At 41.7% G+C, this 17,552-nt stretch overlaps 1 long non-coding RNA gene across 1 annotated transcript; it reads right to left on the bottom strand.

Moving 5' to 3' along the window:
* Positions 1–2,013: 2,013 nt before the first annotated feature.
* On the bottom strand, positions 2,014–17,527 carry LOC116817642 (uncharacterized). The gene is made up of 3 exons (XR_004371982.2): positions 17,090–17,527; positions 15,533–15,718; positions 2,014–2,050 (listed from the first exon to the last, which is right to left on the bottom strand). It is a non-coding gene; the product is annotated as an uncharacterized LOC116817642 (long non-coding RNA).
* Positions 17,528–17,552: the final 25 nt, after the last annotated feature.

Genomic DNA, 17,552 nt, shown 5'->3' with positions numbered 1-17,552 from the left:
TATCACTTGTCCCATCATCACACCAGCTGCAAACCTTCCTCATGAAGCATGGATCTGACCTTCATTCTCCTCAGCTTTTATGGTTGTCATATATCATTAATCCAAACAAAATATATTGACCAACGAAGTCAGGGTAAGCATACAAGGAAAATAAATATCATCATCCAATTGTAAACAATACTCTTCTGTCTCATATTTGTCTTTACAGGCAGCCTGGGATTGGGATCTTGTCCTTTCAGTGTTTGTAAAGCACTGTGTATGTTTAAATGGATGTCTACAAAATAAGAGGGTAAATCGTGCAGTCTTTAGGAAAAGTGGCACTGAGAGTTTTGACTGAATAAGGACTGAAGGATTTGGCCCGATAAAACTTATTTCACAATCAGAAGAGGAAAAAATTAACATCAAAATAAAGGACCAAAAACAAAACCCCTGCCAAAACAAAACATTATACTGCACACAGAATTCTCTTACCATAGAGGAGGTGAGAGAGAGGAGAAGGAACTATATGTGACACATGTTAGTCAAGTGGCTCAGTGCAGGACTGGAGGGAATTCAGTCTTTCAGAGATGTGGGTGGGTTAAGAACTGACACAGAATTACATCTAGAAAAAAACGACATGACAAGACTGATTTTTCAAGCTTAACCTTCAAAAAATAGGAAATGCTAGAATTAAGAATATCATGCAGAATAAGGATAATGTGTATATACATTATTATACAGTCCTGAATTACAGCATCACCCTGCTATATTTTCCACAGGACCCCTGACTCAATGAATCAGTAGTTATTTAATATTTCTTTTTACCATCCACATTCAATGTGCGGCCCCAGATCTTATGTAAAACCCGCCACCCTGAACTGGATATATAGTTATTAATTTCCTCAAAGATGTATCTTTCCATCTGAGTGCTTCAAATACATTAACAAATTTATCTTCATATCACCCCTGTGAGATGAGGTGGCATTATTACTCCATTTTATAGCTTGGGAACTGAGGCACAGAGAGATTAAGGCCAAAAGTGTCCACTAACTTCAGGTGCTCAATTTGAGATGCCTATGGTCTGACTTTTTCAGAGCACTTAGCATTTTGCGTAGTGATCAAAGCACTCAGCACTTGTGCAAATCTGGCCTCAGATATCTCATACTGAGCAGACACAAAATGAGGAACACCCTATTAGTGGCAACCTGTGAAAATTTTGTTTTAAGTAACTAGCCCAGCATCACATAGGAACCCTGTAGCAGAGGCAGGGATAGACTCCATGGGTACACAGGCGCTGACTTCTGCTGGTGCTGGTGGGTGCTCGACCCCACTCTGTCCCTGGCCCCACCCCGACTCCACCCATGCTCCGCCTCCATTCCAATCCCTTCCCCAAATCCCTGCCCCAGCCCCGCCTCTTCTCTGCCTCCTCCTGAGTGTGCTGTGTTCCTGCTCCTCCTCCCTCCCTCCCAGAGCTTGTTACACCGTGAAACAGCTGTTTTGTGGCAGTGAGTGCTGGGAGGAGAAGCGGGGACATGGTGCGCTCAGAGGAGGCAGTGGAGGTGAAGTGGGGTGGGGTGGGGAGCTTGACTGCTGGTGGGTGCAGAACACCCACCAATTTTTCCAGCCCCGGAGCACCCCCCGAGTTGGCCCCTATGCAAGGGTATGTCTACACTGTGATAAAAGACCTGTGGCACAGCCATGATTGGCCTGGGTCACCAGATTTGGACTCATGGTGCTCATGGTATAGCCTAAATCCGAGCCAGCTGATCGGGACCCTGAGACTCACTGCTGCAGGTTTTTTATCACAGTGTATTCATACCTTGATTCTTCAAGGTGGTATTCTACTTCTTTAACCAGGAGACCATCCTTTCTCTTTTTGTGATCTTTCATTCACAACACACCTTTCAGGGGGTCCAGATAAGTACTTAGACAGGTCACAGTCTGTCTCCTATTCCAAGATCTCCTGTTCCCAACAGAGACCCAGAGTTGCCTAAGCCTCACCGCCTGTCACCGCCGCTGTATGCTGCTTGGCTTTCCCAACACATCCCACCAGCACGTGTTGCAGTCCCAGCTGTCAAAAAAAGCAGCATCCCTATTACAATAGAAACAAACAAAAACAACCCCCCACACCTTTCAGCTTCTGCAACAATGAGGCAGAGGTCCTACAGACAACACTCATTCACTGCACAACCGTGATTCATCCTCAAAGTACCATACATTCTCTGCATTGAATGAGACAGGGGTTCTGTGTTAAAAATAGTATTTGATTGTGTAATTAGAGACTGTTTTCATAATGTATACATATAAGAGAAATTAAGTTTCCATGGGCAAATCTTCATTCTGGCTTTTCCTAACTTCTCAGTGCTTGACTTTGGAACCTTAATGTTCCTGTAACATAGTTTTTTGGGCATAAGCTTTCGTGGGCTAAAATCCAATTCATCAGATGCATGGAGTAAAAAATACAATAAGCAGTATAACTATTACTGCACATGGGAGTTTCCTTACCAAGTGGGGGGGTGTCAGTGCTAACGAGGCCAATTCAATTAAGGTGGATGTGGCCTATTCTCAACAGTTGACAAGAAGGGGTGAATACAGGGCCGGCGCTTCCATTTAGGTGACCTAGGCGGTTGCCTAGGGCGCCACGATTTGGGAGGGCGGCAGACTGCTCTGGTGAACCTCCCGCAAGCATGACTGTGGACGGTCCGCTGGTCCCGCGGCTCCGGTGGAGCATCCACAGGCACGCCTGCAGGAGGTCCACTGGACCCATGGGACTGGCGAGCCAGCCCTGCACCTAGGGAGCCAAAAACCCTGGTGCCGCTCCTGGGTGAATATCAAGAGAAGGAAAAAGTACTTTCTGTAGTGACTCATCCACTCCCAGTCTTTATTCAGGCCTAATTTGATGGTGTCCAGTTTGCAAATTAATTCCAGTTCTGAAGTTTCTCTCTGAAGTCTGTTTTTGAAGTTTTTTTGTTGAAGAATTGCCACTTTTAAGTCTGTTATTGAGTGTCCAGGGAGACTGAAGTGCTCTCCTACTGGTTTTTGAAAGTTACAATTCTTGATGTAATGGAGTTAATGTACCAGTTAATGGAGTAACTGGTATCAACAGCAGGCTGTTATCCTCTACATCTTTGGAGATGGGATGAGTCATACCCTTTGCACGTGGGTTTCACAGTTATTTGCAGACAACAAAGGAACAAAGATTGAGGGCTCCTGTGTTAAATTCCAGGTTCTGTAGGGGACCCATCTGCCCTTGTGCTCCTAGCTTGTCTCCTATCCTCTCCCTCCAATGCTCAGCTTCTGCCTTTCTCCTTCCCTGCTCCTCCGTAGCCTCTGGCTCTTGCAACTTCTTCTTCCTTTAGTCCTCACCACCACAATTCCTCTGCATTTGCATCAGGCAGCTTCCTCCTCCTCCATGTTTGCTGCATGGAGGATCATTGAGGGCACGTGTCAAGGTTCCTCCCCCACTCTGAACTTTAGGGTACAGATGTGGGGACCTGCATAAACACCTTTAAGCTTAACTACCAGCTTAGATCTGGTTTTGCTGCCACCATCCAGATTCCTCAGTGTCTGGAACACCCTCTTTCCTCCCAAAACCTTCCCCTCCCTGGGCAGCCTTGAGAGACTTTTTCACCAAGTTCCTGGTGAACACCGATCCAACCCCTTGGATCTTAACACAAGGAGAATTTAACCATCCCCCCTTCTTTGTCAGATCCAATCCCCTTGGATCTAAAACAAGAAAATCAATCAGGTCAAAAAGAAAGCTTTAATTAAGAAAGAAAGGTAAAAATCATCTCTGTAAAATCAGGATGGAAATACTTTACAGGGTAATCAGTTCATAAGCCCAGAGGAACCCTCTAGCCTTAGGTTCAAAGTTACAGCAAACAGAGGTAAAATCCTCTCAGCAAAAAGGAACATTTAAAAGTTGAGAAAACAAAAATAAAAACTAACATGCCTTGCCTGGCTGTTACTTACAAGTTTGAAATATGAGAGACTGGTTCAGAAAGATTTGGAGAGCCTGGATTAATGTCTTGTCCCTCTTAGTCCCAAGAGCGAACAACCTTCAAAACAAAGAGCACACACAACAGACTTCCCCCCACCAAGATTTGAAAGTGTCTTATCCCCTTATTGGTTCTTTGGGTCAGGTGTCAGCCAGGTTTCCTAAACTTTTTAACCCTTCACAGGTATAAGGATTTTGGTGTCTGGTCATGGGGGATTTTATAGTATTGTACAGAGGAGGGCTGTTCCCTTCCCTTTATAGTTATGACAGCACAAGAGATATTCTGCATACTCTCAGTTCCTGTGCCTGGTGCCACAGCAGCTCCAGCAGCCAGAAGGAGCAATCTCAGCTCCTGCTGCTCATGGAGGGAGCATGCCCAGTCGAGCTATCAGGATGGTAAATGCCCAGACTGGTGGCGTGTAGGAGCTGTGAGGGATAGTGTATGCTCAGTGCCTATGGACTCTTTGGACTTAGCTGCCAAACCCTAACAAATCTCTGCTAAGCATGTGCAAACTGTGATTTTCAGAGACTCATAACTTGCCCATATTTGGGTGAATTTTTACAGGTACAGCAAAAGGCACATCACTGACACCAGGGCAACCCCCTACCAAATCTCCAATATTCAAAACCATGAAGGCACTAAAGCTTCTCAATGTAACTGTTGCAAGAATTTTTTAACATATTTTTCCCTAAACTCATTCTTGGAAATGTCTGAACCATTTTACCTAAAACTTTCCAAAAAGATCCATCCTAAGGCAGACACCCAGCATGAGAAATTTTAAGTTTCATCCTGCTCTGCTCCTACCCACTTAAAAACATGGCCAAAGTGTAAGTCAAAACAGAACCAATAAAAGGACCCCAAATTAAATCTCATGATTTTTGAGGGGCTGATTCATGATTTTTAAATACTTGCGGTTTGTAATACTGAAATTATAACAAATGGATGTTTACAGAAACTGCAAGAGGAAATCCCAGCTGGGAGTTGATGAGACAAACAAAACTGATGATTTAAAAAAAAAAACAAAAAAACTTTTATAGCCACAACAGCTTCCTCCAGAGAAATATCCTGGTTCAGAGCCAAATCCTAAAGTCCTTTGGATCATTAGGGTATGAATTCTGACATCCTTAACATAATTTGTACTAATTTTTACTGTCTTTCCTCAGGGAGTTTGCCCGAGTAAGAAGCTCACATTTTGGCCCATAATATTGTCAGTTGTCCAATACCAGAATTAAAAACAGTTAAGAAAAGATTAATCAGCATGTGTTAGTAGCTTTCTAGAAAAGCAGTCAAGCTCTTTATTTATATCTCTTGGGTCCAATAAAGCTTTCTCCAGAATAATAAGAGACCTACAGCAGCTGAGAATCTGGGCCCTGGTGTTCTCTAGTTTCCATATTTCCCAGGTCACATGGTTATCGTCTTTTTAAAAGAATAATAATTATTTAGGTTTAATCTGCATAATATATATTCAGCTTTACTGGCCAATAATTTATTTAAATAATTGTTCACCCTATTAACCCATACAAGATTAAATTCTCAAGTAACTTCTTGGCAAATGGACCCAAAAATTTCAGTGAGAACTCTAAGGATATAACTTGTCCATAGACTGGTTTATGCTTAAAAGGGAATATTTTTATTATGTAACTTCTGATACATACCTCCAGCTGGCTCAGATAAAGTCCCATAGGACTTCATACTGAAATACCTCATTTAAGTAATAAAAACAACCCAAACAAATAAATCTTTTAAATGCCCCAAAGAGGAAATAAAATAAAACATGCATCCTTATTTGGTTCTTTATGATCCATAAAAAAGACCTGAAAAGTTCTTGAAATATCATGAATGTCAAATTTTGCTGCTGTGCTCCCTTGCAAGCCACAGAGATATGGACTGAGAACAAACTGAAGGCTTTTGAATCTTTAAATTGTAAGAGGCCAAAGTCTTTAACAGAAGACTTCCAACTGTTTGGGTTAAGGTGTTAATAAAAACAAAGAAACAGTCAAAAGAAAATCACTTCCCTTGGCAATTAATCAGGTTCAATTTTCTTGGTATCCAGGATGTACTAAACCTGCCTGTTCTTTAGCCATCCATGGAGTTTTCCAAGAAAAACAAGGCAGACAAGAGCTAGGGTATGGCTACACTTACAGCTGTACAGTGCTGGGAGTTACAGCCGTCTTCGTACAGCTGTGTAGGGAAAGTGCTGCAGTGTGGCCACACTGACAGCTACCAATGCTGCAGTGTGGCCACATTCGCAGCATTTGCAGCGCTGTTGGGAGTGGTGCATTGTGGGCAGCTATCCCAGCGTTCAAGTGGCTGCAACATGCTTTTCAAAATAGGGGAGTGGGGTGGAGTGTGACAGGGAGCGTGGGGGAGACACAGAGAGTGGATTTTTGGAGCTGACATTGTTGTCAGCTCCCTGCCTTGCAAGTTCTAAGGACTGGAAGATACACAGCACCTACCTTAAATCATTTAAAAAGTTTTGACCCCTTCCCCCACCCCTCTCTTATTCACTAAATGCAAATTATGCACTCCTAAATAGCCTTCAGACCACATAAGCAGCTGCTCAACACGGACTCCCCCCACCCCCTCCGCCATGTGGCTTCTCTCCTCAAGCAAACAGCTGTGAACATTCCAAAGCAATTCCCCTGCCTGCCTCCGCTCGCTCCCTCGAGCAAACAGGAGCTGTGTTTGTATTTTAGATAAGGAGCTCCGGGGTGCCTGGAGTTCAGCCACTCTTCCAGTTTGTTGTGAACAGGCATTCTGGGATACCTCCTGTGACGTTATTAATATAAACTGGGACCATATAGAACATGGGTTGCAACCAAGGTTCTGTAGTGGCACCAAATCTTATGTAAAGGGGGTCATATAAGGTGTCTAAGACCAGGCTATGGGTTACTGGTTATGATTATGCTGTCTGTATGTCTGTATCATTTTTGTAGTTGAAGTTATGAATATTGGCTGTGTACTGTCTGATTTTAAATTGGTGCTGCAGTTCTGGTGACACCACGCAACTAGTTGGTGTCAGCTAGCTTAGCCTGTTGATGGCTCCAATTAAGGACGCATCAACTACACAATTGACCCATCAAGAGAAGGCGAATACGCCCTGTAACTCAGCGAAGTATGCAGAAAATGGCCCATGTGACTGCAAACTCCATTTTGCTGTAACTTTCCCACAGTAGGAACAAAGAGTGTCTTACACCTGGAAAGGTCTATATAAGGCAAGAGGCCTCATCTCCATTTTGTCTTCAATCCTGCGTTCCCTACCATCTGAGGGACTTTGCTAGCAAGCTGAAGGCTCTGCACAAAAGGACTGATGACCCATCCCAGCGGGAGATGTTCTCACAGAGACTCATTTGAACCTGCAGTTTACTTCATTTCCTGCTACAGCCTGAACTAAGGACTTTGCCAATTACTGTATTTAATTGATTCAGTTACCAAATTCCCAGCTCTCACCCTATCCTTTTTCTTTTAATAAATAAACCTTTAGATTTTAGATTCTAAAGGATTGGCAACAGCGGATTTGTGGGTAAGATCTGAGTTAGTGCCTGGGACCCCTGTAACGAACGTGTACTTAGGGCTGTGGGGTGGGCCGATCGCTATGGCGCGACTCATGAGACGTTTGATGATCTCGGACGCTATCCGGTTGGTCCAGGGCAATTTACACCGAACACATCACCGCCACCGCCAGTACCAGATGAGCCGATGTGGCCTCCACGCACCCCACGGGGAGGGGGAAACCCTTACAAACCCCTACTAAACTACATCCCTGAGTCCTGAACCCTCCGATCTGTATCCACCACCGTGAGGGTCACCCTGTCCCCATTTACCGCACGCGGGCCCGCTGCTTCTAATCATCGACTATGTTTGTAACCCATTGATGAGCGATGTAACCCTCACTGCTCCCCTACTATACTTTGACCCCACCCACCGTACACCCCGCATTGGGGACATTACAGACTGTATGTACTATATGCTAACCCATAACCAAATACCAGCGTCCCCCCATACTCTGTGTGTTGCCCCCGATGACTAATGACTGACATGCCAAACTCTGTGTATCATCCTTATTTAAATATTCTCTAATAAACATATTGACCTGGGTCTGGGGCTTGGTCCTTTGGGATCGAGAGAACCTTTTTCTTTTACTGGGGTGTTGGTTTTCATAACCATTCATCCCCAGGATGTGTGGCACTGGTGGTGATGCTGGGAGACTGGAGTGTCTAAGGAAATTGCTTGTGTGACTTGAGGTTAGCCAGTGGGTGACACCGAAGTTCTTTTTGTCTGGCTGGTTTGGTTTGCCTTAGAGGTGGAAAAACCCCAGCCTAGGGCTGTGACTGCCCTGTTTGAGCAATTGGTCCTGATTTGGCACTCTCAGTTGGGTTCCACCAGAACCACATCGTCACACCTCCTAATACCCTGGAGGCCAGTTACAGCACTTTTGGTGGCCACACTTGACAAGCAGCGCTGCATCACCAATGCTGCAGTCGTGATACCCCAAGCAGACCAGGTGTACAGCCAGCGCTGCAGCAAGGGAGTTGCAGCACTAGATGTGCCTTGCAGGTGTGGACAGATACTAAGTTGCAGCGCTGTAAACCCACCACCAGTGCTGCAACTCGCCAGTGTAGCCATGGCCCTAGATGTCCTATATTAAGGAAAAGCAGGGCGGGGGGGAATCTTTCCATATATCAAAAGCACGCAAAAAGGGCCTAAGACCATCTTTCCCCCCTTTGCAAGTCATATTCAAGTTCTTGCTTTATTCCCTTTGCAAATTGCTGTTCCAATATTGCCAAACCCAAGCAGTGAAAAATCAGGAGTCACGCCCCAAAAATCATTAGACTGTTTTAAGATCTCATGATAACTAAGGAACATAAACAAAAACAAACCCCAACTTTGGGTTCTTTTTAATTGCCTTCTGGTTTCTGAGCCTTTGAGGCACACTCATTTCATGTTTTCAAACTTTTCTCTCTAACCATGAAGGCTAGAGGCTTACTTAACAAAAACAAAAAAATAGTTTCTTGATTCCAGCAGCTGGGATCTTAAGGAAAACATCAAATATTGCAAGACTCATGATAAAATCGTAAGCACTGTGTTGCTTCTTTAACAAAGAGGTGTTAAGCCATCAACAGAGAATCACTAGAGTCTAAACACAAAGGTCAAGCAGTATTTCCACTGAACCATAATTCCTAATTATTGTGGGACAAACTGTGATACTCTCATTCATACTGACTGATCATTGACTAGTTGTCTCTTACTCCACAAAAAATCCCATTGATTTCAGCAAGACCTCTTATGATGCAAGTACTGTCCAGTGGGTATCACATTCTGTCTCTGTATTTCTTTCAGCCTAGATTGTGAGATTGCCATCTGCTCAGAGTAATGGGTGGGTAGGTAGGTGCAGAACTATTCTGGAACAGCCCAGGAGAAAGTCACAATCTCTCTCCCAGTTTCCTGGCTGCTCCAGGGAGTAAGTAAACTGCACCAGATCTATACTTGGCACCCTATACACTGCCCAACATGTTGGTGTACCTATGCTGGCCATCCTGGGGATAACCGTCTCTACCCTTTTAAGCAAGGCAGTGTAGGCCTTGCATAAATAATGAAAGAAAACGGAAGTAAGGAAAAAGAGGTTAACAATGGACAAAATATGAATTTACAAATAGCCTTGTAAATAACATGTTGTTAAAAGACAAAGAAATAGTAGGAAGAATAATGCGTGATAAGCTTGCAGCTGCAGCTTTGTTTACTAGCATATTTTGTAGCTTGTGGACATTTCAGGAATTGCACAAGGATTGGTTATAAAAATTATAAACGAATTATGATGTGTGATACAATGCAAAATGGAATATGCATGCATTATGTATGTATATAATTTGATTTTTTATTATGAGCTTTTGGCGCTGTGGTAAACTCCCAAACCCTCCCTCCTGCATTTGAGTTTAATCACCTTAGTGTAGTGTTGCTGTATACCAATAAAAAACAAAAAACCACCTCAGTGACTAGTCCAGATCTGAGCTGATTTCTTGGGAACTGATTGGAAAAGATCTTGGGAAAAAATCCCTACAGATGGGAAGAGAGCAGCTGTGCAGAGTCTGATTCCCTTCAAGTATTGTAAGCAGCAGTAGGGAAAGCCAGCACCAGGGCGCAAACCAGCACATAGGGCTAGTGACAATCTAGTGCTTAACTGCAATTCAGAACAGTTTCATAAAAAACACGTGACAATAAATATAATGTATTCTGGAGTAAATATTGATTGCTGGGTAGAAAATAAAGTGCAAACTCTCTTCATTGGATTATATAATTTCCAGATAGCTTTCAAATTAAATTCCCAATTTTTAATGTGCTCATTTTCTTGGCTATTTGTTACATGAAGTTATATCAAGAGGTTGAAAATGTATAACTTTGCAGGAGAAGATAGCTTACTAGAGAAATTTTGTACACCAGATGGAGGACTTTTTGGACTCAATATCTGGTGGGTATATTTAATAAAAGAATACCTTTATCAGATACCAAGACTGAAGCTGTGGTCTTCTTCATTTGTAAACTTTAAAAAGACCAAAACCATGTATTAATTACAGAATAGCTTTGTGGTGAAACAGGGACTACAAAGTACCTACTCAAATCTTGGGTAATAGTTTAAATAAAATTATAGGAAAAGAGGTCAGGAGGGGGTTATTCCACAGAGCAAGCATCAGATAATCTCAGAAAACTATTGGCTTCTGTATCATACTGGAGTCTAAAGATAATTGAAATTAATTGGCAATGATATCATTAGATATTAGGCCTTTGACAGTTGAATGACTGTTTCTAGATTGTGTCCTTAGGAACACTGTGTCAAAATTCAGATGTCTGATTACATTTATTCACATCCTATTACAGATATATGGTTTAAGATCTCCTTTCTTACTTCATAGGTACACAAGGTAGGATTAGCTCTGATTGCCACTGCTTTGGACCCTTTAGAAGTCATTATCAGATACAGAAAGCAACTCTGGTGCTAGATTGGGTGGCAGACTGCATTTTTTAAATTTTATTCTGACTTAATTCTGTTGTTATGCAGACATACTAAATAATAGAATCTAATACTTAATAAGTGAGTGATCCAAGGAATATTATTTCTGCATATTTAAAAATCATGGAGGTTTGGGTTTTTGGGGGGTGCAGGGTCAGGTGGGGAGAGGATGGAGGGAATCAATAGATATAAACTAAACAATTCTTAATCAAAATTTTATTCTTACCAAGAATTAGCAATTCAGCCATTTGTATACCTTGTACATTTAAATGAGTAACAAATAACTTAATTTATTTAGGAATTAAATGAATATAGCTAGGTATTATTAGGATATGATTATGCAAAATGTTAAAGTAGATTCTGACAGGTGGAAATACAAATCTTGTGGGGTAAAGTAATGCAGCTGACTTCTTCGTAACATATGAATACAAGAGAAGTGCATTGAACAGAACATGTACCTATATGCTGTCTTCATAGATCTCACAAAGGCGTCAACAGGGAAGCCCTTTAGACTATTCTAACACGATTTGACTGCCCAAGAAAATTTGTCCAGATTATACGCCTTTTTTCATGACAGCATGACAGGCGAAGTATTGTCTGATGGAGCCACATCTGTCCCCTTCAACATCACCAATGGCATGAAACAAGGATGTGTTCTCGCTCCTGTCTTATTTAACCTGTTCTTTGCATGCATCCTCAACCATGCAATGAAAGATCTGGATCAAGGTATATATTTGAAATACTGGCACGATGGTTCACTTTTTGACCTCCGTCGCCTGAATGCAAAGAGTAAGACAGTGCAGAAACTCTTTCTTGAGGCACTCTTTGCGGACGACTGTGCCGTCATGGCTCACACTGAAAATGATCTTCAGCACATTGTCAACAAGTTTGCTGAGGCCTCGGAACTCTTCAGACTAACTATCAGCCTCGGAAAGACAGAAGTTCTCCATCAACCTGTACCTGAAACAAATGTTTCTGTCCATTGATGGCACTCAGCTTAAAGTAGCAGAGAACTTTAAATAACTAGGTAGTGTCATACCCAGTGATGGATCACTGGATAATGAGATCAACGCACGAATATCCAAAGCAAGCCAGGCACTTGGTTATCTGCATGTCAATGTTTTAAACCACCACAATATCTGGACGTTAACAAAACTACTTGTGTACAGAGCTGCTGTTCTTTCATTTCTTTTGTACAGGTGTGAAACATGGACACTATATAGACGTCACATTAAGCAGCTTGAAGCATTCCACATGCGTTGCCTCCGCAATATCATGAAGATCCGCTGGCAAGACAAAGTGCCCAATCTTGAGGTCCTTGAGAGAGCCCAGATGACAAGCATCGAAATTATGATCATGAAGTCACAGCTACGTTGGACTGGTCATGTCAGCTGCATGGATGCCAACAGAATCCCCTGCCAGCTTCTCTATGGTGAGCTCTCCCAGGGCATCCGGCATATAGGTCGTCCACGAAAACGTTACAAGGACACCATCAAAGACAATCTGCAGTACAGCAGTATCAAACCCAGGGACCATGAGGACGCTGCCAGTGACAGAACACAGTGGCATGCAACAGTCAGGAATACCTGCATCGCCTTTGAGGAAGACTGCTGCTGATGTCTACAAGAGGCACGCGAATGACGTCACAGAGCACCAGCAGCGCACAACCCACTGACTGCGGACTTCCCATGCACCATCTGCAGCCTAATGTGCACCTCTAGAATTGGCTTGTATAGCCATCAGAGTGCACACCATGAGACCAACAATAGAAGATTTGCTCAGATTTGTCATCATCGGATCAATGGACTACCAAGGAACATATGAATGCTCTCTCTCAGATGTTTCCCATGGAGATTACGGAGGCATATTTAAGAAAGATGGAGGCATTTATTTCAGTATTTATTTGGGAGGAAAGAAAGGCAAAGTTTTTAAACTTAAATTCATGGAGGAAAGTCCATCAATGGTGTCCTTAGCCTGTTTGTCAGAAGCTGGAATGGGTGACAGGGGATGGATTCCTTGATGATTATCTGTTCTGTTCATTCTCTCTGGGGCACCAGGCATTGGTCATTGTCAAAAGACAGAATACTGGGCTAGATGGACCTTTGGTCTGACCCAGTATGGCTGTTCTTATGTTTAAAGCTTCTAAATCAAGTGCAATACTAGAACATGCAGAAGTTTGAAACTTTCAGATCTCAAGAAATCTCAAACATATATTAATTTATCACAAATAAAATCATTCTAGATCCCAAGTGTGAATTCAACTGCATGAGTAGAGAGAGAACAGCATTTCAAGAATAAAAAGGAAATAGCGACCCTTACTATATTCAAAGTGCTGACAAATGCATAAAATAAATTGAAAAAATAAGAGGGAAAAAATTGCCTCTGATCTGTCAATTATAGTAATGTTGGGCATTTTAGATTGGCAGTGGGACTCACATGCTTAAAGTTAGGTGCATACTTAAATACCTTGCTGAACTGAGACTATTAGTTGGAAAAACATTTTAGTCAAAGTATAATTGCTTGGGCCTCTTTAAAGTTCTAAACCATTAAATCCTGATGTGTTCAATAAAATGTTTTAATCCAAACAACAACAAAATCATAATCCCAAGTGGCAACTTCTGCTTTGTGGACCTCTTTACTGATTCTTCCAGTCAGCCCCAGATTCTACAGCAGGGGTCAGCAACCTTTCAGAAGTGGTGTGCCAAGTCTTCATTTATTCACTGTAATTTAAGGTTTTGCATGCCAGTAATACATTTTAAAGTTTTTAGATGGTCTCTTTCTATAAGTCTATAATATATAACTAAACTATTGTTGTATGTAACGTAGATAAGATTTTTAAAATGTTTAAGCTTCATTTAAAATTAAATTGAAGTGCAGAGCCCCCCGGGCTGGTGGTCAGGACCTGGGCAGTGTGAGTCTCACTGAAAATCAGCTCGCGTACCGCCTTTGGCACATGTGCCATAGGCTGCCCACCCCTGCTATATGGTGTGGAAAACTGCTTGTGAATTGATGTAGCAAAGCTTTCTGTTGTTCCATTTCCAAGCTATAGCATACCCTTACAATGACTTTCTCAGTGGTTAAGAAACCACATGTTGAAACCTTTTGAGTTCTTGCCTTGACACCAGCCAAGCTGCAGGTGGTTCCAATTTTAGACTCATGGCAAAAACCCTACATGGCAGGCATCCAAGCAAACTGGCAGACTGCAGAAGCTAAACACAATGCTCCAATTTACTATCTTTGGAACAGCTAGTTTGATGTATCAATTAATCTTTGCTGTGTCACTCATACTTTTGCTAAACTGTAATTTAAGGGCTAGTCGACACTAGAGAAATGTGTAAAGGTTAGGCTGGGGTATGTATGTCAACCTGCTCAATTGTGTTAAAAGGGATTACAGTGCATCCATGTTAGGAATAATGACATAGGTAGGTCAATGTTAGTTGACACACTTGGACCTCGCCTCCTCCCATTTTTCCAGGAAGACTAGCTCTCAGTGAAATAGTTAATTTTTCTTAAGAGACTGATACATTTAATAGTAAGCCTACTAGGCCTTTTTATTTTATTTAATAATAGGTCCTAAATCCAAAAATCTATATTATGCCTAAGTAACTTGCCAGTGTTTGTGTGCTAATGTTCTTTGCTGGGTAGAATCAGGAGTGATCAGTTTGGGGTCATAAACCCTACACAGCCATCAGTTAAAAAAGATTCTTCCTTATTCTCAGACATCTGTCTGAGCTTTTTGGAGCATGAGGATCTGAATCCTAACCCGATTATCACTGAGCGGCCTAGTGTGCAGCATAGTGGCAACCAGGAAATCCAAGTCTGATACATTGGCTAGAGTGGCATTGTCTTCCCTTTTGTTTCACATGTACCCACTACTCAGTTATAATAACTTGAGAGTACTGAGGTGATTGAATACAGTTAAAGCCTCTATTTCTTTTTGTCCTGTTTATTAGACTCATCTTGAACTTGATATTTTAATTGTATACGTTGGATGAAGACAGAGGTCAAAGTTAATCCTGCTGTTTTCTATTCTAAGAAATATTGTAAATACAATACAGAAATCAAATCTTGTGGTGTGGTAAATGTTGATTTTTAAGTGGTTACCACAATAGTTATTGATCTGTTATTGTTATAAAATATTGCCATTTTTAGTTCCATTATTTTAACATCTGAATTCTTTGTAGAGACATTTTTATTAACATTTCCACTTCTAAGTGTAGACCAGCAATGAATATAATTAACTTTAATGAACTGTTTTTAATTTTTGTTTCCTGAATATTTCACTCTTTGTTCAGCTAGCTCCAGAAAATCTTCATGGAAAAGCAAGCAAAAATTGCTGGTATTTCTTGAAATGATTCCTTTGTATAGTACCTAACACAGTGGGGTGCAGAACCATGACTGGGATTCCTGGGTACTATTGCAGTGCAAATAAACAAATAAATACACATTACTACTACGATTGTTGACTTCAGTGGAAATACCCCAGCAGAGATTTGGAACTTTAAATGGCAAAGAAGTGATACACAGGTAGTTACATGCAAACACTTACCATCAATAAGTGGTCGAGTAACCTGATGCATAGTGTGAGCTGGGAAGAATGACTGGTAATTCACAGAAGTCCATCGGAAGAAGACTAACATGCATGTTTAATAAATTCCAGGATAATAAATAACATGCTAGCAACAGGTGAATGCCTCATTAAGTTGGTCCATTTGGGCAGACTGTTATTCACCAACTTCACAGGAGCATAATGAGAAAACGTAAGTTAATGTTTTTAATGTGCACTGAAGATGTAAATAGCTATTTATTAATAGTGATTAACAAATACATAAATGAACAATTTACTATTAAAATAAATTAATAATTATTTTATGTAATATATTATTGGTCAGTATTAATATTAATAATACATTATTGTTAAATATGTATTCCTAATAACAAGGTATGATTTGATTACTGTTACATGTATTATCAGGTAAGCATACTGTCATTGTTAATTTTGTACTCGTATGTGGTTACTATAAAATGTGTTACTGATTATTATTAAATGTATGTATTAATTATAAATGTGATTACTATTAAGGATTTAAAACATTTAATGTGTGTGTGAGAATTTTAGCCCTTGATGTTATGTGCTGGAAATCAAAAGTCTATGGTGCTGATCCAGCAAGATTCTTAAAAAAGTGCCTAACTTTAAGCTCTGAGTAGTCCCAATGACTATAGTGGGATTAATCACATACTTAAAGTTAGGCGTGTGCTTAAGCATCCTACTGAACAAGGCTTGTACAGCCACTTGGGCAGTACCACCAGATTTACTATACATTCTCTCATCTCCATGTCAGTGTGCCTGAGTCCTGTCCTGCAACAATCCCCCTAGAGAACAGCAGAGATGTTAAATTTCCATGGTCCATTTATTCCTTGGTCTCTCCTCAAGCTGCCAGCGTGGGAAGAAATTAGTGCCAAATACTGATGGAATTATGGGTTTTGTGAAGAGGACATGAAACGTTTTTTTAACTCCAACTCCTATCACGGAGTCCCAAAAATGTCTGATGGTAATGACTTTTGGTCCTGACTGACTAAACATGATTCAGATTCTGGATGTGTCACTAATCACTAAAAGTAGTTACCTGGTACAAGTGTAGCTTGAAGTTGCAGACACATTGCTAACCACAAAAAAAAACTCCTACACGCTCTAGGCTGCAGATTCTAATCCGACCCACATCACTAGCCATCAAAGAAATGTTACTTGGTTTGGGTGATGGGTTTGAATCTTGTGGCTACACCAAGAAGGGTGGGAGCAGGAGGAAGACTGCCAGTGACAAGTTTGAATCCCAACCATGTTACTACACCACCAAATAACATTATATCTTGCAGGTGGGGAGTTCTAGTGCCAGCCATGTTGCAAACCACCCAAAAGCCATTAACTACGGCAGGTGTTGGGCTCGGTTCCAGATTTAGCCATGTTGCCAACCATCCAAAAGCCTATCTCCTCTGCAGGTGGTGTACTTGGCACCTAGCCATTTTACTAACAAGGCCAAAATCAATACCTGCTGCAGCTGGTGAGTTCAAGTCCTAATCATACTGTTGACCATGTCAAAGCCAATACCTCTTGCAGATGGTGGGCTTGAGACTCAGCCGCATCATTAATCATGCTAAAGCCAATAACTGGTGCAGGCGATGGGTTTGAGACGCTGCCATGTCACTAGCCATGCCAAAGGGAATACCCACTGCACGTGGCGGGTTCGAGTTCTGCCTCCAAACTCCCTTTGCCACCTGTAGGAAAAGTTAAGACACCAGTTTGAACCATTAACTATTTGGCCTTCATCAGGCAGCACAATCAAGGCAGAACTACTCGCCACAAGGCCCTTAAAAGGTAGCACTAGCCACTTCTTGGTTCCCTCTCCCCAAATCTCCATCTTCCCAGTCATTTCTGGATATGTATCACTGGGATCAACCTAAAAAAAAAAAGTCCTTTTCTATCACCAACCTCCCTCCCAGAGAATCCCCCCAAAATTTGTGCCTCAGACAAACTTCCCCACGACAGATTAGGATGCGCCCAGCGCCCAGTG

This window comes from Chelonoidis abingdonii, chromosome 11 (assembly GCF_003597395.2).
Source record: "Chelonoidis abingdonii isolate Lonesome George chromosome 11, CheloAbing_2.0, whole genome shotgun sequence".
Classification (NCBI taxonomy): domain Eukaryota; kingdom Metazoa; phylum Chordata; order Testudines; family Testudinidae; genus Chelonoidis; species Chelonoidis abingdonii.
This window is presented reverse-complemented; position numbering and strand designations above follow the sequence as displayed.